The sequence below is a fragment of the Lolium perenne genome, chromosome 7, assembly GCF_019359855.2.
Source record: "Lolium perenne isolate Kyuss_39 chromosome 7, Kyuss_2.0, whole genome shotgun sequence".
In the NCBI taxonomy this organism is placed as follows: domain Eukaryota; kingdom Viridiplantae; phylum Streptophyta; class Magnoliopsida; order Poales; family Poaceae; genus Lolium; species Lolium perenne.
This window is the reverse complement of record NC_067250.2, coordinates 219,479,202-219,502,015: the sequence shown is the minus strand read 5'-3', so window position 1 is coordinate 219,502,015 and position 22,814 is coordinate 219,479,202. Positions and strand designations below refer to the sequence as shown.

The 22,814-nt window shown below is 45.6% G+C and overlaps 2 long non-coding RNA genes across 8 annotated transcripts; one reads left to right on the top strand and one right to left on the bottom strand.

Moving 5' to 3' along the window:
- Positions 1-2,076: 2,076 nt before the first annotated feature.
- On the top strand, positions 2,077-6,961 carry LOC127321373 (uncharacterized). 7 transcript variants are annotated; one of them, XR_011748031.1, is made up of 4 exons: positions 2,077-2,328; positions 2,447-2,544; positions 2,685-2,929; positions 3,119-6,955. It is a non-coding gene; the product is annotated as an uncharacterized lncRNA (long non-coding RNA). The 7 variants fall into 7 exon arrangements; XR_011748029.1 differs by having other exon boundaries at positions 2,663-2,929; XR_007864000.2 differs by lacking the exon at positions 2,077-2,328 and having other exon boundaries at positions 2,361-2,544; positions 2,663-2,929; positions 3,119-3,237; positions 4,022-6,955.
- LOC127321375 (uncharacterized) lies at positions 6,861-21,523 on the bottom strand. Its single transcript, XR_007864002.2, has 2 exons — positions 21,388-21,523; positions 6,861-6,956 (listed from the first exon to the last, which is right to left on the bottom strand). It is a non-coding gene; the product is annotated as an uncharacterized lncRNA (long non-coding RNA).
- Between the last annotated feature and the right edge of the window lie 1,291 nt (positions 21,524-22,814).

Here is a 22,814-nt window from a genome sequence, read left to right as displayed (position 1 = left end):
AAGAAATATGGAAAATGGTGAATTGTTTTTCCAATTGTACTGGTAAAAGGGCAACTTATTTTACCATCTCATAAATAAACTTTGAATTTAATAATAACCAAATAAAATGAACTTCCATGAAAAAATACTATTAGGGTACTTATATTGGTACGGGTCCTTGGTTATGGTAAGAAGTAACTAATCAAATTAAGAAACTATGGAGAGACTAGAAACATTATATTATATATTGAAGCACAAACATGGTTGGTATCAAAAAAATAAACAAAAAATTGTATGGGTTTGTTCTTTATCTTCTCGAAGCAGGCTTTGGTCCCGCTCTATAAATATTGCAACCACATGATACAACGAGTCTCGAAACAAATAAATGCTCTAGCAGCAACAAACACAAGGCCAAAAGAAAAGAAGAAGAAACAACTGGACAGATCGACTAAGCAAAGGTGACCCCAATCGCTGCGCTTCCGAAGAAGTTCCGCCATGCACGCTCCTAGCATCGGAACGCCAAGTCAACAATTTTTAGAAGGGAGGCTAGGGTTTCCCCTGCCACAGAAAGAGAAGTGGGCAAAGGGTAGCCACGACACCCTCTAGGAAGGCATGGTGACACCCGAAGGCGGCACCACTCGGTGTCGGGCGAGCCGACAAGAATTTCTCCCTAAAAACCCTATCCATAAGCCCGGACGATCCACTACTGAAGAGCCCCGCAAGGTCGAAGTCTCAACACCACCAAACTCGCCGCCCGCCAGCATGTGCCTCTACGTTTATGAAGCCGCTATCTTTGTCTCACCAAAGCTACCGCCACAAGGCCAGCATGACAGAGGTTAATGGAAGCTTGAATCGGGATCAGCAGTACCGCGGCCGCTCGGGAGGGAAATGCCTCCACCACCTAGGCAGTAATCAAAGGACGGACCATCAGGACACATTAGTACCAGTTGGCTCCGGCCGGGCCCATTGGACCTATGAAACCCCCGGGGAGGCACACCATTCCAAGAGGGTCTGCCCGGGACCATATCGAGCTTGTAAACCCCGTCGCCATGTCGCAACAGGCCGACCTCTATCACCACCATATGTCTCATGCATCGATCTCCCATAACCACCATATCCTTGAAGCAACGCCGTCATGGGAAGGATGGCCCGGTGTGGCCCAGATGGGCGCTCGAATGCCCAGATCTATGTCGGGCAGCTGCCGCGTAGCTGGAAGCCATCGCCATAGTGACTTCGCTCCTCGGTCGTGAAGCCCCGCCCTCGCCTCCCGAGCTGCACAACCCGACGGAGATAGCCCTGCAAGCTCCCTAAAACTGGAGGGGGTGGTAGAAGAAGGGTGTCGCCGCTAGCGCCGCTCGGGCCGGGAGGGGCGGTAGAAGAAGGGTGTCTCCACCCACACCGCTCGGGCCGCGCCCGGCGGCTTCCTCTAATTACGTCGGAGGGGGAAGGGGAGGCATCGGTCAGGTTTGACCTGCTCGCGCCCACACATGAGCGGAGCCGAGGGAAAGAAATTGTATGTTCTTTATTTAATTAACTCGTTGCAAAATTAATAATTTCCATGCAAATGATGAACAAAAACACAATCAATAGATCAATCACACGTAAATAATGACTTATTTGTAGAATAGACAACTTATTTGTAGAATAGACGTGGAAATACCACGGATATCTCTCGATGAATTGTCCAACTAGGGTAAAACCAAAGTTGAAAGGTATATCGTAGGAGCAGAGGAGCGCATGGAAGCCTGTTCCCACCCACGAAGGAGTGTACATTCTTCTCGGCCCAATGTTCATCCGGTTCATTGCTAATCAATCCACGTAGCAGGATGTAGGGTTGTTAGATCGTGATAGCTCTTGAACCTGGATAAAAAACATTGTGTGCTCTTGTCTCTTTTTGTATCTAAAGTTGTATATGATGCCCCCATAGGAGGCCTCACAGGCGCTTAGATTTTGGGCCGTTCGATCGAGCTGACGTGGCGCGATCTCGGCCGGGTCCAGGACGCTGAGGCCCTCCCGCAGACCCACTTTTTATCCATGGGTCGGTAAAAAGCCCGCCCGGCCCGGCCACGGTCTCTCCCAATCCCCGCGCGTGACTCTCCCCCAATCCTGCGCCTCCACCGCGTTCCTCTGGAATCGCCGGCGCGGGCGACAGGCGGCCTTTCCCGTGCCCAGCTGAGCGTGGGAGAAGTACATCGTCGCCGTCAGATTCATCCTCGCCGAAGGAATCGTCCTGAGAGAGCCGGAATCGACCTAGGCCGCTCGCGGCGGCTGCCCTACCTCCCGCTCGGCCGCGACCCACCCACGCTCGCCGGCGGCTGCCCTAGCTCCCGTTCGGCCGACACAAACAAGGTAAAAAATGGGGTGTTGGACTAGATCAAGCATTGCCTCCACTTACTGCTGCTACCCCCTGCCGCATCTCCACTCCACAGTCTGATGCTGCTCTCTCTCTCTCTCTCTCTCTCAACAGCTTGGGAAGGGGAAAAGGTGGAGCTCGTCAAGAGATGGGGTGGCGTTGGGGATTCCCTCATCTCCATGTTGTTGGTGACAAAAAACTCGAAACCCTAGGTAATTTCCTCATGCTCCATCCGTGAATCATCTCCTTCTCCCCATGTGATTCATGTCTTTTTCCACTATTGTTTATTTCTTCAAGATCCTGAGATTTTTCCTTGAGATCTGTCCTTAGATTACTATGTGTGCTATTTAAGGAGAAGAGAATGGAGTAGGCAGAGACGTGAAGGAGCCGGAAGTGATTGTTGCTAGCTTCTTTGCGGAAGATAGGTGGCTATCACAAGAGAAGAAGAAGCAATACTTAATTACAACATGTGATTGGTGCTGCACTACGTGCCCTGTGACACCCCACATCTCATCTTGATCGATGTGAGATTAGATCTTAGGATGGCCTGATGCATTCTACTGAAGTGATTTTTTTTTGTCTGACTTATGTCACAAGGTAAGCTGAATTCGGATCTGGTCAGTTAATTATGTCACTATTTCCTAGCAATTGGATTTCCTAAATGTTGCTATCTGTTTTGTTCATCTTACTAATTTGGGTTTTGTCAACTACACGGCTGATTTTTGATGGTTTGTTAAACAATAGACAGTAATTATTGTGGCTAATAGATGATTGTTTCATTTTTAGCATTGGATGGAGAACATACCACCCAAGCCCACACTGTGCGGATGCATGGATCTCAAAGAGGAGCATCTGTTGGACGCTGCCGTGGCAGTTGCATTTGTTTTACTATTAGTACTTTACTTGTATGCATGCTCTCATTTTTTATTTTTATCAGTCCACTTGTGCAGTTAACATTTACACGGTCAGCTCCTTTAATATATTTTAGAAATAGCCAAGATTTTGGTGTCAACTCTACTTGAGAGAAGGGAGACAGGACTAAGTCGAAGCCTCAGATCTAAAATTGATCTGCTGTTATTAATTTCAGGCAATTAGTTGATCAGGCAATGCAAGTACACTGTGCACCTGCTGCTAACTGAGTTTAATAGCCTCCTCTGATGTAGGGTCATTGGTGAAGGCTGGTGCACTAGATTTTCACTTGGCGTCATTTGTTAGTTTGATATGCTTCGTTAGGTGCTCATTTGCACCTTCCTTTCTAGGCTTTGCAGGCAATATATTATTAGTTGCACGAGTCGAGATATTGTGTAGAAAATCCTGAAATCCCGCAGTCTGTATCTAAGGACAAAATTCATGAATATTTGCTGCCGCATAAGTGTTTTTTTCCCTCTTATTACTAAGCGCTAGACTGTGGCTATACAAGTTCTTCATTCCTTTTTTGGTCGTTTAATGCTCAATGCTGACTAACAAAACGCTATGTTGATGTCGAAGTTTGAATGTAAATTGATTACTCTTTCAACACTAAAGTGCATCCTTTATATTTTGTCCGAGATTCGTTTTCTTGGATAACCATGTCTGTTGCACCAGCATCTAACTAAGGGCGACGTCACTTGCTGTTAATTAATATACCCCATGTTCTCCTACTCCTCACATCTCAATTGTTTACTGTGCTCTATTCTGTTCTGCTGTCAGGGTTACGGAGAAGGAGAGAAATCCACCATATGTGTATCCAGTGTCCACTGTCCACATGTAGTTTAGTGTAAGCATGATTTCAAAGCATACATTTATCTATCTCCAGCTGTGACTCAAAATAAGCTGCAAGCCAGCAAGTATGTGCTTTATTGTATCTCCCTTCCTTGATTTTTTTCTTCTTTACCTATGATATTTCTTTCGCAGTACCTGCTTTTGTTCCCGTGAAATGATTTCTCTGGGTGTGGTTGGGGTCATTCTCTAGCCCCTCATGTTTCGAATTCATGTTACATTTCAGCTCCTCTAGGATTATAGCCAGCAATGTACATAGTAGATGAAGATAAAAAATTGTTTATGATGCAAAGGTTTTAGTGGACATATAATTAGATATTTTATTCCTTGGAATTTTAGCTAATTAGTTATATACTTCCTATTAATTGATCTGCTGGTTGCCTCTTTTGTTTATTACCTAAATATAGCATCGAAAACGCGTCCAATAACTATAGCAAGCGCCCTTTCTGTTTATTTTGCTTTGTATTAGAGTATGAAATTAAGAGAGGAACCATTATGTTGTGAGATCTTCAGCATAATTCTACACATCGGACATTTGATCAAAGACCAATTACTTGACTTGAGACATATATGCTTGACAATACTTTTCAGTATCAGAAAGTAGCCAGTGCATAAAAGAACACGTTTTGTGCTTCATAAGGATTCCGATTCCCTTGTATAATTAGCAACTGAGTCTGATTAATTCCAATTTGGCAATGAAGAAAGTCACTGGTGAGCCTAGAATTTGAACAACAGGATTTCAATAAAAAAATAAGGAAATTTATACCTCAATGCCTGAAACTTAGTCCATGCCCATATCTTCTCCCTCTACAAAAAAATGTACATTGATTTCATTTGCCATGAGGGTCAATTCCTTCTTTTGCACCTCTGCATGCACACCACTTTGCTGATATCATCTGAAGGCATCTGAAACAAGGTCTTTTCAGACATAGTTTTCAACATATTTTAGATAGTTAATTGTTTCTATATACCCCCTGTTGCGCACTTCATTGTTTAATTTAGCATGGAAATTTATACAATTTTTGTTTGTCATGACAAAAGGTTGCTTCACACTACCTTATTGTTTCTCATTGCTTAATATGACAATTTTTGTTTCTCATTTCTTAATTACATGGTTAATATGATTTGCTTCTATGCACCTTCCTATTCCGTTAGCTCATTTATCTTATATAAGTTTTCTTTTAGAATCCTACGTTTTCTTGGAGCTGCTCTTTTGCAATGCTATTTGTGCATATATCGTCGTTGAAATCAGCAATCTGCATGTACTCAGTACTTCCATCAGTTGTTTCACAATTGAAAATCCCCCCTATAACCATGCAATGCATCTGGTTCTTGAATATTCAGGGCATATCCACAATATGTGCTCTATTTCCTTTCCATGTTTCTATTCCCAATATATCTCCTTCAAACTCTGTTGCAAAATCTTTACACTTTCCGTTGCCTAATTGTAGTAGTTGCATTCTGTAACACAAGTTCTGTCACGTTAGTGATAGTTTTGTACTATCACAATCTTAGATTACTTGTGCTGGCAAATTTTGTTTATTACAGTTACCACGAACCATAAGAAGCTGGAGCTTACTGATATTGGACTTGCAGGAAAGGAAACACTGATATGATTGATGACCAGAGTGGGATATCCTGATGGATTCACTCTTTTCTGGAATGCCTACAACATTACAAAAATTATGAACTGAATTGAGAAAAAAGGGTATACAAGTAACATGTTGGCTATCATAATACATGTTATTTTCTATATCCTGCAGCTTCCTTTCGGTTTAAAGTGCACATTCTCAAATTTCTATTTATTTTCAGCGAACCCTCCATGGAAAGATATTTATTGTGGCTCGTTCAGATATGTAGATAACATTAGTTAATTGCATGCTTACATCAGCATGCTTATGGACAGCTTGCTTTTTTTTGAGTGAAAGAGCGCTTACAATAGCTGGGGAAACCCGAGAAATTATGTTCAGTTACAAGCTCCCTTTTGACTAGGAAAGAGACACCAGAAGACCTGGCATGCTTTGCAAGAGCATCATCACATCTATTAGAATCTCTTTTGACTAGGAAAATCGTATGATCCTGGAAGGCCTTCAGGGTCTTCTTGGCTTCCTCATACATGTTCGAGTGTTTTGATCTATCAGGTTCTTGCTAGCGAAGATTCTTTGCCGCAGCCGAGCAGTCAAGCTCCAGGACAATTTTTGTGTGCCCTAGGTTGGTTGCAATCTTGATACCATCAAGTGCAGATTTAGCCTCCGCCTCCTCTGATTCCCGCTTATGGACAACTTGCTATTCCTTAGTTTTCCTTGCCTAAATCAATGGAATTTATACAAGTATTGTTGTATGTCATGCAAACTAGAAGTTGGATGACTTCATTTGGGCCAGCTCTGCAAACTCAGATATTAGTGTAATAATAATACTTACACTTGAGGTGCATATGCAATACATTGTCCTAAATATGTATAGGGATGGTATGATCGGACATCCCTTACCTTCTTTTTCTGTGACTAAATTTGACTGAACTTCTGTTGATCATTTAAGATTACTTCAATCTTTCTGGGGTTTTATTTATTTTAATGAAACATACTGTTGTTCACTACTTTACCAAACAATGATTGCATGGGTTCTCTCTTTTTTAGTTCATATGTGCCAAACTTCAGTTCTTGTTCTGGTATAACTTTCAGACAAAATGGTTCCACTGTTATTTACTCTAATACCGTTTTTTCTTTTGATATAGGGGATTCCAGAGCAAGCAGAGCCCCTTTTGCATCCCATGAACCTTCTGCAAGTGGCCAATAAACTGACCCAGTTCAGGCTCCACAGTAAGCTGTAGTTCCCTCCATCAGGACCCGGTGCTAATCCCTTGGACCTATTGACAAGGGATTAACTTGTCAATGCCTACGGATTGTAGACTAGGGTTTAGTTGGAAGTAGAGGGCAAGTAGATCTCGAAGGTTTCAGCCGAAAAGTACTCGACGATTATGAAAACTAGGGTTTGAGAGACAATGATTCGATGATTTCTTCGTCCCTAGACTCCCCCTTATATAGGAGGTGGAGCCGAGGGATTCGTTTTGTTACAATTTACAGAGTCCGGGAAAGTTTCTAACTTATCCCGCAAGATTACAAATAATGCTTCCTATTACAACTCTATCTTTCCTTAACAATATCTTGGGCTTCCGAATCTTCTTATTCTTCGAGTAGTGGGCCTTCAGTAAACCCCGGGTACTATCTTCGGCAGGCCCATTGGGGATGCCTATGTCAGTAGCCCCCGAGATTTTGCTTGAATCGTAGAGTCAGGGAAAATCTCCACTGTTTATTTTTACTCGACAACTTTAAAACTTCTCTATATTTCTTCTTATGAATTTCTATATTGTACAGGGATAATGGTAATTGGGGCTAGTTCATCTGACGGATCAGGTACTAGTTAACTGCTCTAGTGGCAATCCGCAAAAACCTACTTCAAGATCACGTCCCTGGACATGATCTCGGGATACTGGTGTAAACTTCGACAGGTGCCGCTTAAGGTCTTACCATTCTGTCGAGTCCCAGTCATATTTATCGGGTACCTAACGCGTCCATTAGGATTTTTCTTCGTATCTGTTGATACGGATAAAAGTAGCAAACCGACGTCAGAGACGGCGTCACGCCACACAGAACGGATTTGGGGTCTTACCTTCGCAAATTTGCGGCATTCAGAAATTGATCGCAACTTTGGCGTTCTGAGAATATATTGTCGAGTGCTTATTCGGCTGTTGGAATGGCACATTTTATTGAGTCAACGGATGACTTATATTGCTCTCCCGATGGGAGTATATGTACAGTTATGCATATAACTCGAAATATGCTCACTTTTTTCTTCTTCTTTTTCTCCATCTTTCTTTCTTCTCTTTTCTTCTCTTTTTTTTTTTAATAATTTCATCGGGCACGCGAACAGCGTTCCCGATGGGAGTAGCCCCCGAGGCTACAGCCAAGGACTTGTGCTTGAGTGTAGGCTCCACGCCTTATGCTGCTATATTTTCTTTCTCTCTCGAAGTTTTAAAATTTCTCGGGTGCGCGAACAGCGCTCCCGATGGGAGTAGCCCCCGAGGCTATGAACAAATATTTGTATTTGATCATAGGCTCACGCCATTTCTATTTTGTCTTTCTTGATCTTTTCATTTTTTTCAAAGTAGCCCCCAAGCATTTGATCAAAAACTTGTATTTGATCAAAGGCTCTCCAATATTTTTTCCTATCGCCTTATTTTATGAAGCTGATGAGTCGAACTTTTCTTCTGCTAAAGTGACGTTAATGCTGACGATAGCCATGATTGCAAGTCCTGAAATCGCGAGAAGTCCTCTTCCACTGCCTTGCGGGCCCAAGTTACCCATTACCTTGACAGGTCGTGCAAGTGGGGGACACACGTCCTCCGCTTTTCCTGGCGCACGTACTGTAACTTCTCCAGGGTTAAAGTACTTTTTTACCCCTATTCCACGTGGTTATCATCTGCCGCACAGTTTTTCCATCCAACGGTCCGCCGCTTCGCCGCACCTCTATATAAGATCCCCTTCTTCTTCTTCCTCGGGCACTTCCGCTCGCACCGTTCTCCTGCTCTCCTCTGCAAAACTTCCTCCTGCGCCCCACAACTCCCTGAGCTCATCTTCTCCAAGCTGCATTCCTGCGCCATTGTTAATGCCACCGCGTAGGTTGATCAAACACAGCACGCCGGAATCGTCGATGGCTGCCGTAGATCTGGGAAGCGCAGAGTGGGAGAGGTCCAAAATCTCCACCCAGGACATCAACCTCTTGAAGAAACTGGGGATCAGCAAGAAGCCCAAGGCGCTGTGCTTCCCTAGTGAAGAAAGCTACCCAACCCCTCCAATGGGGTATCGGGTAAGTTTTATCGACCATCTCATCCGCGGCCTTTCTGCCCCCATTCATCCTTTCCTTCGAGGATTGCTTTTCGTTTATGGTCTGCAACTTCACCATCTCACGCCCAATTCTATCCTCCACATTTCCATTTTCATCACCCTCTGCGAGGCCTTCCTTGGCGTCCAGCCTAACTGGGCGCTATGGAAGCGCATTTTCTTTTGTCGCCGCAATGGCTCTCCCAATATCGCCTATAATATAGGCGGCGTTGTTATCTCCGTTCGCCCCGAAGTCGATTACTTCGACGTCAAATTCCCTGACTCAGTTCAAGGGTGGCGCAAGAAGTGGCTGTACATTCAGGAGGAGAATCATGGATGTGCTGAAGACAACATTCCTCCTTTCGACGGTGCCGAGAAAATCTATCGCCGCCGCTCCTGGGATGCAGAGGCTACCGAGGAAGAAAAAATATCGACAGAGGCACTGATGGCTCGCATCCACGAGTTGCAAAACACTCGCGGCAAAGAACTGTCAGGTATCCAAATCACGGCGTATTTCCTTAGAATCAGAGTGCAGCCCCTTCAGGCTCGCAAATACCCTCTCTGGAAGTATGCTGACGACAAGGATGCGGATCGGTTGTCGGTGAATTTAGAGGTCAAGGACTTAGAGAAACTTGTCCGAAAAATCTCCTCCCTCAGCAAAAAAGATCATGTCCCTTCTTCTTGTCGCGTAAAACCATACAGCGCCACAAATGCGCTCCCCGAGGTAACCTTTGTCGACTTTGCCCATTTTCATTTATCATCCTTTGCACAATTCTTTTGCTAACCCTTCTCCTTGTTTTCATATAGAACCATCCAGACCTTGTCTCGCTTCCTCCCCTTCCTGAAGATGGAGAAGTCGAAGAACGAGCTGTTGTCGTTGAAGACAGCCAAGATGCTCCTGTCCCTGATAGTGATCCCGCAGGTTCTCGAAAATCTGCGGGATCCTCTGAAAAGGAAGCGGAATCCGAGGGTACCACCTCGGCACAGTCTCCTCCTCCTGCTGTTTCTCCAAAGAACAAAAGGAAGAGGAATGAAGTCGAAGATTCCGGCACCTCCAAAGCCGAAGAAGCTGCTCCTTCACGCCGGAAGGCAGCTTTTGATCCATACCTTGAGACCCTCATCAGCTCGTAAGTCACCTTTTACTTCCCCTTATTTTTGTACTCGAAGAGTTTTGTCTATCTTGCTTTTTATGCTGCCGCCATTTAATCGTAGTTGTGACGAGGAAGAAGTACCAGCTTTTGATGCGACTGCTCGAACGAGTACGTCGCACACTCTGGTTGTTTCTGAGGTGCACGTTGAAGGAGAAGAATCTTCGCCTCCTCAACAAAACCTCGACGCTCCTACTCCTCCTTCAAGCCCCCTTGTCCCTTCACCAAAAAGGACAAGGGTTGAAACAATCACGGAGCCTGCCCTACAATTGGGCAGCTCCTCGAGTCCTCTTCTGGATGATGTAAGTCTTTAATTTCTTGCTGTCATTGTCTATATTTCCTCTGTTTGCTTCTTTGTGCCATCATATTTTTCCCGTACCGACGTTCTCTTTCTTTATCCTTCTTTGATATCCTATGATCAAAGAGCTTATTTGCATTGGTGCCCAATTCATTGGGTACCGTGAGTATGCCAGCAAAACCGAAGGTATTGACTCCTTGCTTGCCTTTGTTCATGACTTCTTACTCCTGTTTTATCGCTATTTTGACTATTTTTATCTATTTTGGCAGAAAAACTTGCGGAGGCCAACAAACTTGCCGACACGCTTGCTCAAAAATTAGAGCAAAGTGAGGCGGCTCGCAAGAAGGCCGAACTTGATGCTGGCAAAGCTAAAGTAGAGGCTGAGAAGACCAAGGCAGAAGCTGCTGGTGTCGAAGTTCTGCAGAAAAGACTTCATGATGCCGAGACTTCTTTGAACGAGCATAAGGCCGCACAGGCTGCTCGTGAAAAATCGATCATCAAGCGCTTGAACTCGCAGAATCGACGCTTTGTCAGTAAGTTTGTCGATCTATTCTGTCCTCTTTAGACTTACTTTTCTTTACTTGCTTGTCGACCAACATATATTTTCTTCGACAGGTAAAACAAACCAAGAATTTGAGCTTGAAGATCCCGACAACGATCCTCTTCTCGACGCACTCTCTGTCCTTGAGTTTCATGGAACAGAAACTCGTGAAGGCATTGAACAGGCTGGCGCAGGATTGTCACGGTTGTTCCCCTACTTCTTTCCGAAGAAAACGGAACCCAAGACTTTTCTTGCTCTTGCCAAGGACTTCAATCCACCAGAAGATCTTGAACAGAAGATGCGGCAAGAAAACATGAAGATTGCTGTCGAAAGCACTGTCGCCTTGGTTGCTGACAGCAAGCAAACTATCGACTGGACGAAGGTTGGCGACACAGAAGAGATGGAGACCACAAAGTGGCGAACGCTGATCAGGGCGGCAAAGCCCAACACGAAGAAAATCCTGGCCTATCTCGGAATCAAGCCAACTTCGACTCCTAGCTCGTCGAAGCCGGAGGTCTAGTTGAATGCCCCTTCTTTTTCTTTCTTTATTTTTTCTGTTTCTTTTGCTATTGTCACCATATTAGCTTTGGCGACAATTATCTTAGTAGTGCCTTTGAAGAACTCCTTCTGTAATATCCATGTAAATTTCCTGAAGGTCAATGGAATTCTATTTTGCGCGATCATTTGATATTGAAATTTTCTTTTCCAGTTGATATTTGATAACTACTCTGCCAATCCTCATCCTGCCGACACTTCTCCTGCTTCCTCCTTCTCGAAGAAAACACTTGTCGATGATAACCTCATCGAAGGTTCTTCGAGTAGACATATGTCGCAAGATTTGCAAGAACTTCGCCAACAACTACAATCTATGAAGAAACAAATGCTTGTGCTACTGGAACAGTCTCGAAGATCTTCGGAGAGAGAAAAATTCGCTCTTCAACAAGCTCAGGATGCTATTGCTGCAAAGGATGCCGCGGTTGCTGAGGCTACCGAAGCTTCTTCTCGAGAAAATTATATGCTTCAACTAATGAATGACGCCAGCCTGGACATGACAGGTATGCTTCCTGTGCAAAACCATACTTGATGTAATTCTTGCTATTCCCTTAATAATTTCTCCGCTGGAGCAGGCTCATTTTTGGATACTGCTGCCGAAGATCAACGCGTAGAAGCTCGAGCCAGTGTTCTACTCAGACTTGCTGCACAGCATGGTTCTAACTTCTGGGTTACTCCTGAACGTACCCGCCAAATTGTCAGATTCCAAGATCGCGCGGCTCAGGTCCGTGATTTCCTTGACTTCTGTACGAAGACCTTGTTTTTAGTTTATGGAACCATGTTTCCGCGCAACAAGATGCCGGAAACTCTTCCTGATTTGATGGAAAAATTTCGAGATGCTCCTCGAATCCATGGCTTCGTGCGAGCTCAACTCTCTGCCGGCGCAAGATTTGCTATGATGATGATAAAGATTTGTTATCCAAAATTGCCCATGAATCAAATTGTTTCCAAGTGCCTGGCCAAGATGTCAAAGAGGAAAAGAAACATGGGCAAAATTGATGATCTTGTGACTCCTGTAGCCGAAGATATGATGGATGAACTTCTTCGGATGGATGCTGAGTTCTTCGTGAAGGGTAGCTATGCCGAGCATAGTACTCGCGCTTCCAATGAACGAATAACCATAGACCATGTGTTAGGTATCCACTGAGGGTTTTGCCTTTGCTGTATTTTTTATTGGTTCGTCTTTGTCTATTTGTAAATATGATCTATATTGTAAAGCTGTCAACTATATATTGTTTCTATTTTTGATCGCCAAGCCCCCGAGTGTCTTGGTGGCGACGTTTTTGTTGTGAGGTTTCCAGACCAAAGCAATAGAATTTTGATGAGTAAACTATGTTTATGGGTGTTAGCCCCCGATGTTCTATTTTGCGAGGTATTTTTGTACCAAAGCGAAATATTTCGGTAAGTCGAGTTCATCTATATTGTGTATATCTTGTAACTTGAACGCATTTAGCCCCCGAGCGTGTCGAAGAATAAGAAGTATATCTCCACTATCTTTATTATATTGCAGCACCGCGAGCCCGCCTCATTAAAAACCTTTCCAGCCCCACTCGGTGCCCTGAAAAGGAAAAGAGTGCGTCTGAAAACTCGCTGGCGTTTCAGTACATTGTATTTTTACAGAGGAGGACTATATTTCGACTCTAAGCGTAGAAACGCCTGAGCTGCGCCACGTTCCAGGGGTTTTTCTCGGGAACCCCTGTCTTCTTGTCCTTGATCCTATATGCACCTCCTTCGATTACTTCTGTGACGATGTAAGGGCCTAGCCATGGCGACTCGAGCTTTTCAGTACTTTTTTGATTTAGCCGTAGGACCAAATCTCCAACCTGGAAAGATCTTGGCCTCAACCGTCGACTGTGGTAGTTTTTGAGGTCCTGTTGGTACTTGGTAACTCGTGAAAGTACTTCATCTCGAGCTTCGTCGAGTGCATCTACGTCGTCCTCCAAAGCCTTTCTTGAAGTTTCCTCGTCATACTCTGTCACTCTTGGAGAATCATGCTCTATCTCAATTGGCAGTACTGCCTCAGCTCCGTGGACGAGGAAGAACGGAGTTTCTTGTGTTGCCGTATTTGGTGTTGTTCGGATACTCCACAAAACACTTGGCAATTCTTCTGGCCAAGTATGTCGAGCCTTTTCAAGTGGTCCCAGCAGACGCTTTTTAATACCATTGGTGATGATACCATTGGCTTTCTCGACTTGGCCATTGGTTTGCGGGTGCCCAACTGACGCAAAGTGCAATTTGATGCCCACTTCCGCGCAGTATTCCTTGAATTCCTTGGACGTAAAGTTACTACCATTGTCTATGACGATGCTGTGAGGTACTCCAAATCGAAAAACGATGCCCTTTACGAATTTGACTGCTGATTCTCCATCTGGTGAATTTATCGGCTTTGCTTCTATCCACTTGGTGAATTTATCGACAGCAACTAACATGTACTCGTATCCTCCTGGCGAAACTTTATGCAATTTTCCCACCATATCGAGTCCCCATTGGGCAAACGGCCAAGACAATGGTATTGGCATCAGCTCTGCCGCCGGAGAGTGGGGTTTTGCGGCAAATCTTTGGCACGCATCGCAGGTTCGTACGATCTCTTTTGCGTCCTCAATCGTTGACAACCAGTAAAATCCAGCCCGAAAGACCTTGGCTGCGATAGCTCGACTGCTTGCGTGGTGACCGCATATTCCTTCGTGTACGTCTTTTAGGATTTTCCTTCCTTCTTCGGGTGTAACGCATCTTTGCAGCACGCCCGAAATACTTTGCTTTTATAATTCCCCTTTGACCACGGTGAAGGCTTTGGATCGCCGAATAACTCGCCTTGCTTCAACTGGATCTTCGGGTATTTCTTTCCTTAGGATATACGATATGTACGCTTGCATCCATGGAACTTCTATCATCATCACCAGCTCCTGGTCCTCTTCTTCGTCTGGAACTTCTTTGAGAGGCACCGAAATTTTCTCCTCCCTCGTTTTCTTCTGCGCCTTCTTTGGCTTTGTGGATCTCTCAGCTGTTTCTTCCCAAAACACTCCTGGTGGTATCGCAAGGCACTGCGACCCGATGTTTGCGAGAACGTCGGCTTCATCATTGCTCAGCCTACTGATGTGATTTACTTCGCATCCATCAAATAACTTCTCAAGCTCATTGTACACTTCCTTATATGCTATCATGCTATCATTGACTGCGTCACATTGGTTCATAACCTGCTGAGCTACCAACTATGAGTCGCCAAAGATTTTTAGTCGAGTTGCGCCACAAGCTTTCGCCATCTTCATCCCGTGTATGAGAGCCTCATATTCTGCTTCATTGTTAGATGCGTTTGGGAACGTCATCCGTAGGACATACTTTAATTTGCCGCCTTCGGGTGATATGAGTATTACCCCTGCGCCAGCTCCTTCTACTCTCTTGGATCCATCGAAGTTCATGGTCCAAGTTCTCGATAAATCTGGGGGTCCTGTATTTTGCAGCTCCATCCACTCTGCGATGAAATCTGGCAAAACTTGCGACTTGATTGCCTTTCTTTTTTCATATGTGATGTCCCGAGGGGAAAGTTCTATGCCCCAAAGGGAGACACGCCCTGTAGCTTCTGGATTGTTCAGTATATTTGAAAGAGGTGCTTCATTGACCACTATTATCGGGTGTGCCGAAAAATAATGGCGCAACTTTCTTGCTGTTGTAATCACTCCATATGCCAGTTTCTGGTACTGCAGGTACCGCTGTTTGGAAGGCGATAAAACTTCACTGATGAAATATACCGGCCTTTGCACTCCATGGAGTTTTCCTTCTTCTTCTCTTTCGACGACTAGCACCGTGCTAACCACCTGGGGTGTGGCTGCGATGTAAAGCAGGAGAGGTTCCTTTTCTTTCGGCGCCACCAAGATTGGTGGTGTCGAGATTGTGCGTTTCAGATCCTCGAAAGCTCTATCGGCTTCTTCATGCCACTGAAATTTCTCTCCTTGCTTTATTAAAGCGTAGAACGGTAACGCTTTTTCTCCCAGCCTGGCGACGAATCTGCTTAAAGCTGCGACTCGCCCAGTTAGTTGCTGTATTTCTTTCAACTTTGTTGGCTTCCTCGTTGTTACGATAGCTTGTATTTTGTCGGGATTTGCCTCAATCCCTTTTGCTGAAACTAAAAACCCAAGAAGTTCTCCTGCTGGGATGCCGAAGGAACACTTCGTCGGGTTCAGCTTGAGGCAGAATTTGTCGAGGTTGTCGAAAGTTTCCTTGAGATCCTCGATCAGCGTCGTCCCCTTTTTTGACGTTATGACGACATCGTCGATGTATACTTGCACATTTTTTCCAATCTGTGTCGCCAAACACTTCTGCATCATCCTCTGGCATGTTGCTCCCGCGTTTTTCAGACCAAAAGGCATTGTTCTATAGCAAAACATGCCGTATGGTGTAATGAACGCTATTTTGACTTCATCTTCTTCTTTCAATCTAATCTGGTTATAACCAGAATATGCGTACAGGAAGGAAAGACGTTCACATCCTGCCGTGGAGTCGATAATTTGGTCGATCCTCGAGAGGGGAAAGTGATCCTTTGGACAATGTTTATTGAGACACGTAAAGTCGACGCACATGCGAAGGACTTTAGTGTTTTTCTTCGGTACCAATACTGGATTGGCTACCCATGTGGCCTCTGTGTGCAGCTCCTTAATAAAACTAGCTTCTCTTAGTCGATCAATTTCTGACAGCATAGCCTTGCGGTTTGGTTCCGAGAAACGCCGCAAAGGTTGATTGATTGGTCTCGCCAATGGATCCAAGTTTAGGTGGTGCTCGGCAAGTTCCCTGGGTACTCCTGGCATGTCAGCTGGACACCATGCGAAGATTTTCCAGTTCTCACGGAGGAACTCGACGAGCGCGCTTTCCTATGCGAGGTCCATGTCGTTTGCGATGGACGTCGTCTTTTTCGGGTCTGTCGGGTGAATCTGCACCTCCTTAGAATTTTTCCCAGTATTGAAAGTTGATTCTTTATTTGGCCTGCCCACATATGGCAGCACGTCGTAGTCAGTCGTAAGCCTTGACGCCATATACTCTGCTTGCATCCCGAAAGTTTCTGACAGTCGATGGAAATCCTTATCACACTTATCGGCTAGGGCAAAGCTTCCTTTGACTGTGATTGGTCCCTTAGGTCCAGGCATCCTCCACAACAGGTACGTATAATGTGGTACCGCCATAAACCTAGCATATGCTGGTCGTCCCAACAGAGCGTGGTACTGTGATGGGAAATCTACGACTTCAAACTCCAGCCTCTCGATTCTGTAATTTTCTTGGGTCCCAAACTGAACGTCGAGATTAATCTTCCCCAGCGGGTAACTTGGCTTCTCTGGTGTGATACCATGGAATCTCGTGTCTGTTGGCTTCAGGTTTGCCAGGGATATGTTCATCTTCCTTAATGTATCTGCGTACATAAGGTTTAAGCTGCTGCCGCCATCTATGAACACGCGAGATACGTCGAACCCTGCGATAACTGCCGGTAGTATGAATGCTGATTGCCCTGGTCGAGGAACTTGCTGTGGATGATCCGCTATGGTGAAGCCAATGTCTTGCCCGGACCAATTAAGATACTCGACTGTTGGTGGAGGAATTTTTTCTGCCATGAACACCTGTCGAGAGATTACTTTCTGAGCTCTATTGGATGGCCTTCCTTTCTGAATCATCGAGACCGCTCCGTTAGAGTTAGGATCAACATAAGGCGGTGGTGCAGGTGCTGCCGCTATTCTGAGCTGGTGTCGATTTTCGTCCGTAATCGCGGGAGGAGGTGGCAAGTGAATCTCACTCCTGGGTTCTCGAGGATTTTTATGTGCTGCTTGAGCATTAGCATGCCCTGCCCACCTTAGCATTGCCTGGAAATTTCGACAATCCTTTTGCAGATGTCCTGACTGTCTCTTTCCGTTGCTATCGAGGAAAAAATGCATTTGACACGGCCCGTTCATCATCTCTTCGGGAGACGCGAAAGGCCTCTGGAACCTTGGCCCGCTATTTTGCCTATTATTTCGAGAGTCATCTCTATTGTCGCCTCGTTGCTCATTGCTTCTCTGGTAATCATCTCTGTTGTTTCCTCCGGCGCTTGCTCGGAAGCCAGCCGAGATTTGTCCTGGAGCATCATAGCTCGAGTACTGTCGAGGAAATCGTCGTCTTGGTTGATAATTTCGACCGCGGTCTTCCTCTGGCGACCTATGCCGTTTGTTGTGAACAGCATCTTCTCCATCTGCCCATCTGTTTGCTATTTCCATTAGTGCAGATACTGTCTTTGGATTGGTCCTCCCCAAGTCCTCGACAAAATCTCCACGCCTGATTCCTGCGACAAACGCATCTATTGCTCTCTCGTCAGATATGTTTTCTGCCAAGTTTTTGATGATATTCCACCTTTGGATATACTTTCTCATTGGCTCGTCTGGCTTTTGTCGGCACGCCCTCAGTTCCTCTAATGACGCAGGTTTTTTGCATGTGGACCGGAAGTTCTTGACGAACACGTCCTCGAAGCTATCCCAGCTGTCGATAGATCCTGGAGGAAGTTTCTTTATCCAAGATCGCGCAGCTCCACTCAAATACACCTGGATGCTTTGCATAGCTGTTGCTCTGGTTCCTCCTGTGAGCTTCACTGTCTCGAGATAATCAACTAGCCAATCCTCTGGATCTTGAAGGCCGTCGAATTTCTTGAAGTTATCAGGCAACTTGAATCCCGAAGGGACTCGAGTTTTTCGGACTCTTCTCGTGAAGCATGGCAGACCGCACATATCCTCGTCGTTTAGCTCTGGGGAATGCCGATGTTCCCTTCTGCTTTGTCGCGCTCTGTCGATCCTTGCTTGTGCTGCCGTGTCCCTTGCTCCACTTGGTCCTTCTGGAGCTGCTGTTGTTGCTGTCGCAGGTCGTGGACTATTTTGCCTTGCTGCTCCTTCGGGAGGTGTTGATGCAAACGCCGTTCCCATGGCTCCAACTCCTGCCATTGCCATGTTATACAATGCCTCCCTTGGATCTCCTGGGGGTGGCCTAGATGCAAGGATGAAAGCTTGTGTCGCCATATACCCAGCTTTTGGTGTCTTGGCACTACTAGGAAAAGGCCTATAGGTGGAGGCAAGTGGTGCCGGCGCACCACCATAGGCATGCGCCGGTGGAACTTGTTGCCGGCGCACCAAATAAGCGCCGCGCCGGCGATGGACCTATACTGCCGGCGCACAAAAAAAATTAGTGCGCCGGGGATAAAATTCGAAGAGATCTGGCCGGAACCAAAAATTATGGGCAGCTTACCCCCGGCGCACCTCTATGGTGGTGCGCCGGTGGTAGATAATTTACCACCAGCGCACCACCATAGAGGTGCGCCGGGGCTAAGCTGCCTAATTTTTCTCTCCACCCCCCCCCCCCCCCCCCCCGGGAATCGCCTTTTCAGTTTTCGAAAAAATAATAGAAAATGATAGAAAATTCAAAAAATAAAATCCTTTGAAATGCCCATGTAATATGTGATCTAGTTTTAGTAAAAAATTGAAAATTTGAATTTCGATGTATTATGCAAAATGGCGTCATCTTTCGGTAAAACGGGATTTCTGGTTGCATACGACCTCCGATGAAAAACTTTTTTATATCAAAATCGATCTACTCGAAATTTCCCATTCGAATTCAACCGCCTACGGCCGTTTGGAGAAAAAATGGATTCGTCAAATTCAAAACAGAAACAGGACTTTTTTCAGATTTAAGATTTGGGAGAAAAAAAGAAAAAAAATACCCCCGGCGCACCACCCTACTTGGTGCGCCGGCAGTAACCTATGGTATATATATACTCCACACCTGCCTGTGCTCCTCACTTTCACATTTTCCTTCTCTTTTCCTCCTCCTCCTCCTCCTCATCTACTACATCGAGCTACTGCGGTGAGCTACTCCGGCGACCTTTACTGCACCGACGGCCACGATGGCCACCGACGGCCACAACGTCCTCCGGCCTCCTCCAACACCTCCGGCCTCCTCCACCACGTCCGGCCTCCGCCACCACGTCCAGCCTCCTCCACCACCTCCGGCCTCCTCCTCCAACTCCGGCCACCTCCATCAACTCCGGGCTCCCCCACCTACTCCGGGCTCCTCCACCTCCGGCCTACTCCTCCTCCTCCTACACCGACACGATGACCTCGGGAGCTTCCGCCATCATCCTGCACCTCCTGTACCTCCTACACCGGCGCAGAGACGACAACCACTGATTAGCTAGATCTAGATCTAGATCTAGATCTAGATCTAGATCTAGATCTAGATTTGATTTTTTTTGTTTTCTTGTATAACCTACCGCCGGCGAACAAGACAGGTGCACCGGGGATAACACGAGTTACCACCGGCGCACCAACTGGTGCGCCGGCAATAAGCGATTATCACCGGCCTGTTCCCACCGGCGGGCTCTAAGTGCACCGGTAATAGGCTTTTTTGGTGCGCCGGCAATAGGCCTTTTCCTTGTAGTGTGGGGATGATGTTCCCTCTCGTGTCTATCGACATAAAAGACATGTCGAGGTTTTGAACCAAGTGCTCTCTTTCTCCCTCAGGTACGTTTTGTAACCTTGATCTTGCTCTATTCCGAGCTTTCCTGTGGCTATCACCCGAAGTTCTAGATTGTCGACTCAGCTCTGCCCTTCGCCTACTTGATGCAGAGGCTGCCTCCCTTCTTCTGTTTAAAGCAATTGTCTGTTTTTCCAATTCCCTTGCAGCTCGTGCGAGCCTATATTGATATGCTTGTAACTCTTCTGGCGTGGCTGTGGTGGCCATTGGTTCTGAGCCATCCATAGCTCTTGCGGCTCTATCCCATGCTGCTTGTGGAAGTTGAACTCTATCTTGCGGCTGTGACCCGATATATTTGTTGCCTAAGCCTCGTCGCAAATCAGAGGGATCGACATATGGATTTCCCAAATCGTCGAAAGCCTCAGATGTTTCCTCCTGGTCACGGCTTGGCTCTCCGATGACATAGATCTGATGATACTTTGTATTCAGATCTATGCTGGGTTTGGTGACACCATCATGAAGATTGGCGAAGACCTTGCCCACTGTAGTGGATTTGTCGATGAAGTTGAAGCTGTCGACACTGCTTGAGTCATCGCTTATATAGGAGTCCGCAGATGACTCAAGCGACATGTCGCTGAAGATCTTGGCGAGCTTTTCTCTTGCCCTAGTGCTGATTAAGCGTGACGACGAAGTTTCTTCCTCTCCTGACTCGATTGACGATGTAGAGTTCGAAAAATCGGAATCGACCGCCGATAATCCCGACGAGATCGGAATTTCGACACGATACGCTCCCTCTTTCTCGACGCGAAAGTGAAATCTTCCGAACGTCATCTCCATAGGCTCCTCCAGATACGCATATGCATCCAAACGGGAGGGCGGGTGAGGAACAAAATCGACAGGACCAGTTGCGATCTGTTTACCTCGATCCATCGCGTTGCTTGCTGTTGATGAAGTCGATGATCTTGAACGTGCCATCGAGATCAGATCGTTGACGCCTCTAGTCCCCACAGACGGCGCCAATTGACAAGGGATTAACTTGTCAATGCCTACGGATTGTAGACTAGGGTTTAGTTGGAAGTAGAGGGCAAGTAGATCTCGAAGGTTTCAGCCGAAAAGTACTCGACGATTATGAAAACTAGGGTTTGAGAGACAATGATTCGATGATTTCTTCGTCCCTCGACTCCCCCTTATATAGGAGGTGGAGCCGAGGGATTCGTTTTGTTACAAGTTACAGAGTCCGGGAAGGTTTCTAACTTATCCAGCAAGATTACAAATAATGCTTCCTATTACAACTCTATCTTTCCTTAACAATATCTTGGGCTTCCGAATCTTCTTATTCTTCGAGTAGTGGGCCTTCAGTAAACCCCGGGTACTATCTTCGGCAGGCCCATTGGGGATGCCTATGTCACCTATTTCCTCAGGTTCTCTCTCTTCTCCCTCCCTCAATGGCTCTCTCCGTGACACGGCCCAATCTTTAAATTATGTCCAATTTGATCCGCATGACTTACTTAGGCACAGAGCCGCCCTTGTCATACCATTGTACTTGGTTGTTTATATGCAGCTTGAACAAGTGGGGCTTGAATCACAACCTGGTTCTAGAGGTTTTCTTTGCGTGCAAGAAGGACGAGCAGCTGGCTGCAAAGTATCTCCTGCACCACATGAATGAATTCGATGATCAAGCGGAAGAACCGCTGCAATAATTTGTTAGTTATAGATGACAAAAGTTACGAGTCCCACGCAAATGCGATGATCAATCCCATTTGGAAGTTTGGAGCAGTGGTGTTTCTGAAAGCTGAATGAATTGCTCCATTTTAGCACTCTGGGCTTGAGGAATACTTTTCTGTTTCTCTCATTGTTGTTCTCTTATATTTTTGAATTTTATGCTTAGTAGATACTCAAGCTGACACTTTGAGACTATAACAGGGTCTTAAAGTTATAGTACTTGTTTTACCTGTAGAGGTGAATGTGCTTCTTGCCCAGTGTTATCTCCTGCTCTTGCCTGTCGCAGTAAGTTTTGAGTTGAAACACAATGCAATTCGAGCCTTTTGAACTGATCCCATCGAAGCCGGAAAATGCTAAAGAGATGGGACGATGAATGTATATATGATAAAGAGATGCAAAGAGTTAAGCTTTCAAGATTGAACGAATGAGGGAAGTACACTATAATTGTCTTACTTTTGACACTTATATTTAGTGTATTTCTCTAATTTGTTGTTGTGTTTAATCTGCATGATATTGTGTTCTTTTGCTCCTCATCCTCAACTCATAATTCTTCCCTTATTCACTATTTATTTAATGCTTGCTTATTTTCATTGTTTACAAATATATACAAAATAAAACATAGGTACAACCTTCACGGGGTCGTGCGCCAAGGCGCACATCAAAATCTAGTTGATCAGAAGGCGGCGGGATCAGGAGTGTTCCCACGTCGTTTGCCAAACCAAATGGACGGTAACAGCGTCCCTAGTGTTCGGGAATGTACCTACGACTAACATATAGAGTGCCACAAGTTTGACGAAGCGGAAATTAATCAATATTTCGCCAAAACATTGGCACTCCTCCCTGAAAAATGAAACACAACACGGGCGAAATAGCCCGTGAGAAAACACACTAGGTCTCATCGGCTAAGATCGCCGGCACCATAGAAGATAGACATGCATATACACAATCATCAGTTTTAAGAAAATTTTGGATTTTTTTCACAAATTCCACCGAACAATATGCTCAACTAAGAGACAAGTAGATCCGCCAAGCCGGCGATCGAGCAAGTGGTGATGAGAGGAAAGATGGAGGAGAGCTAGTTGATACGTCGGGGATTAATGCAAGGGGTTAGTCG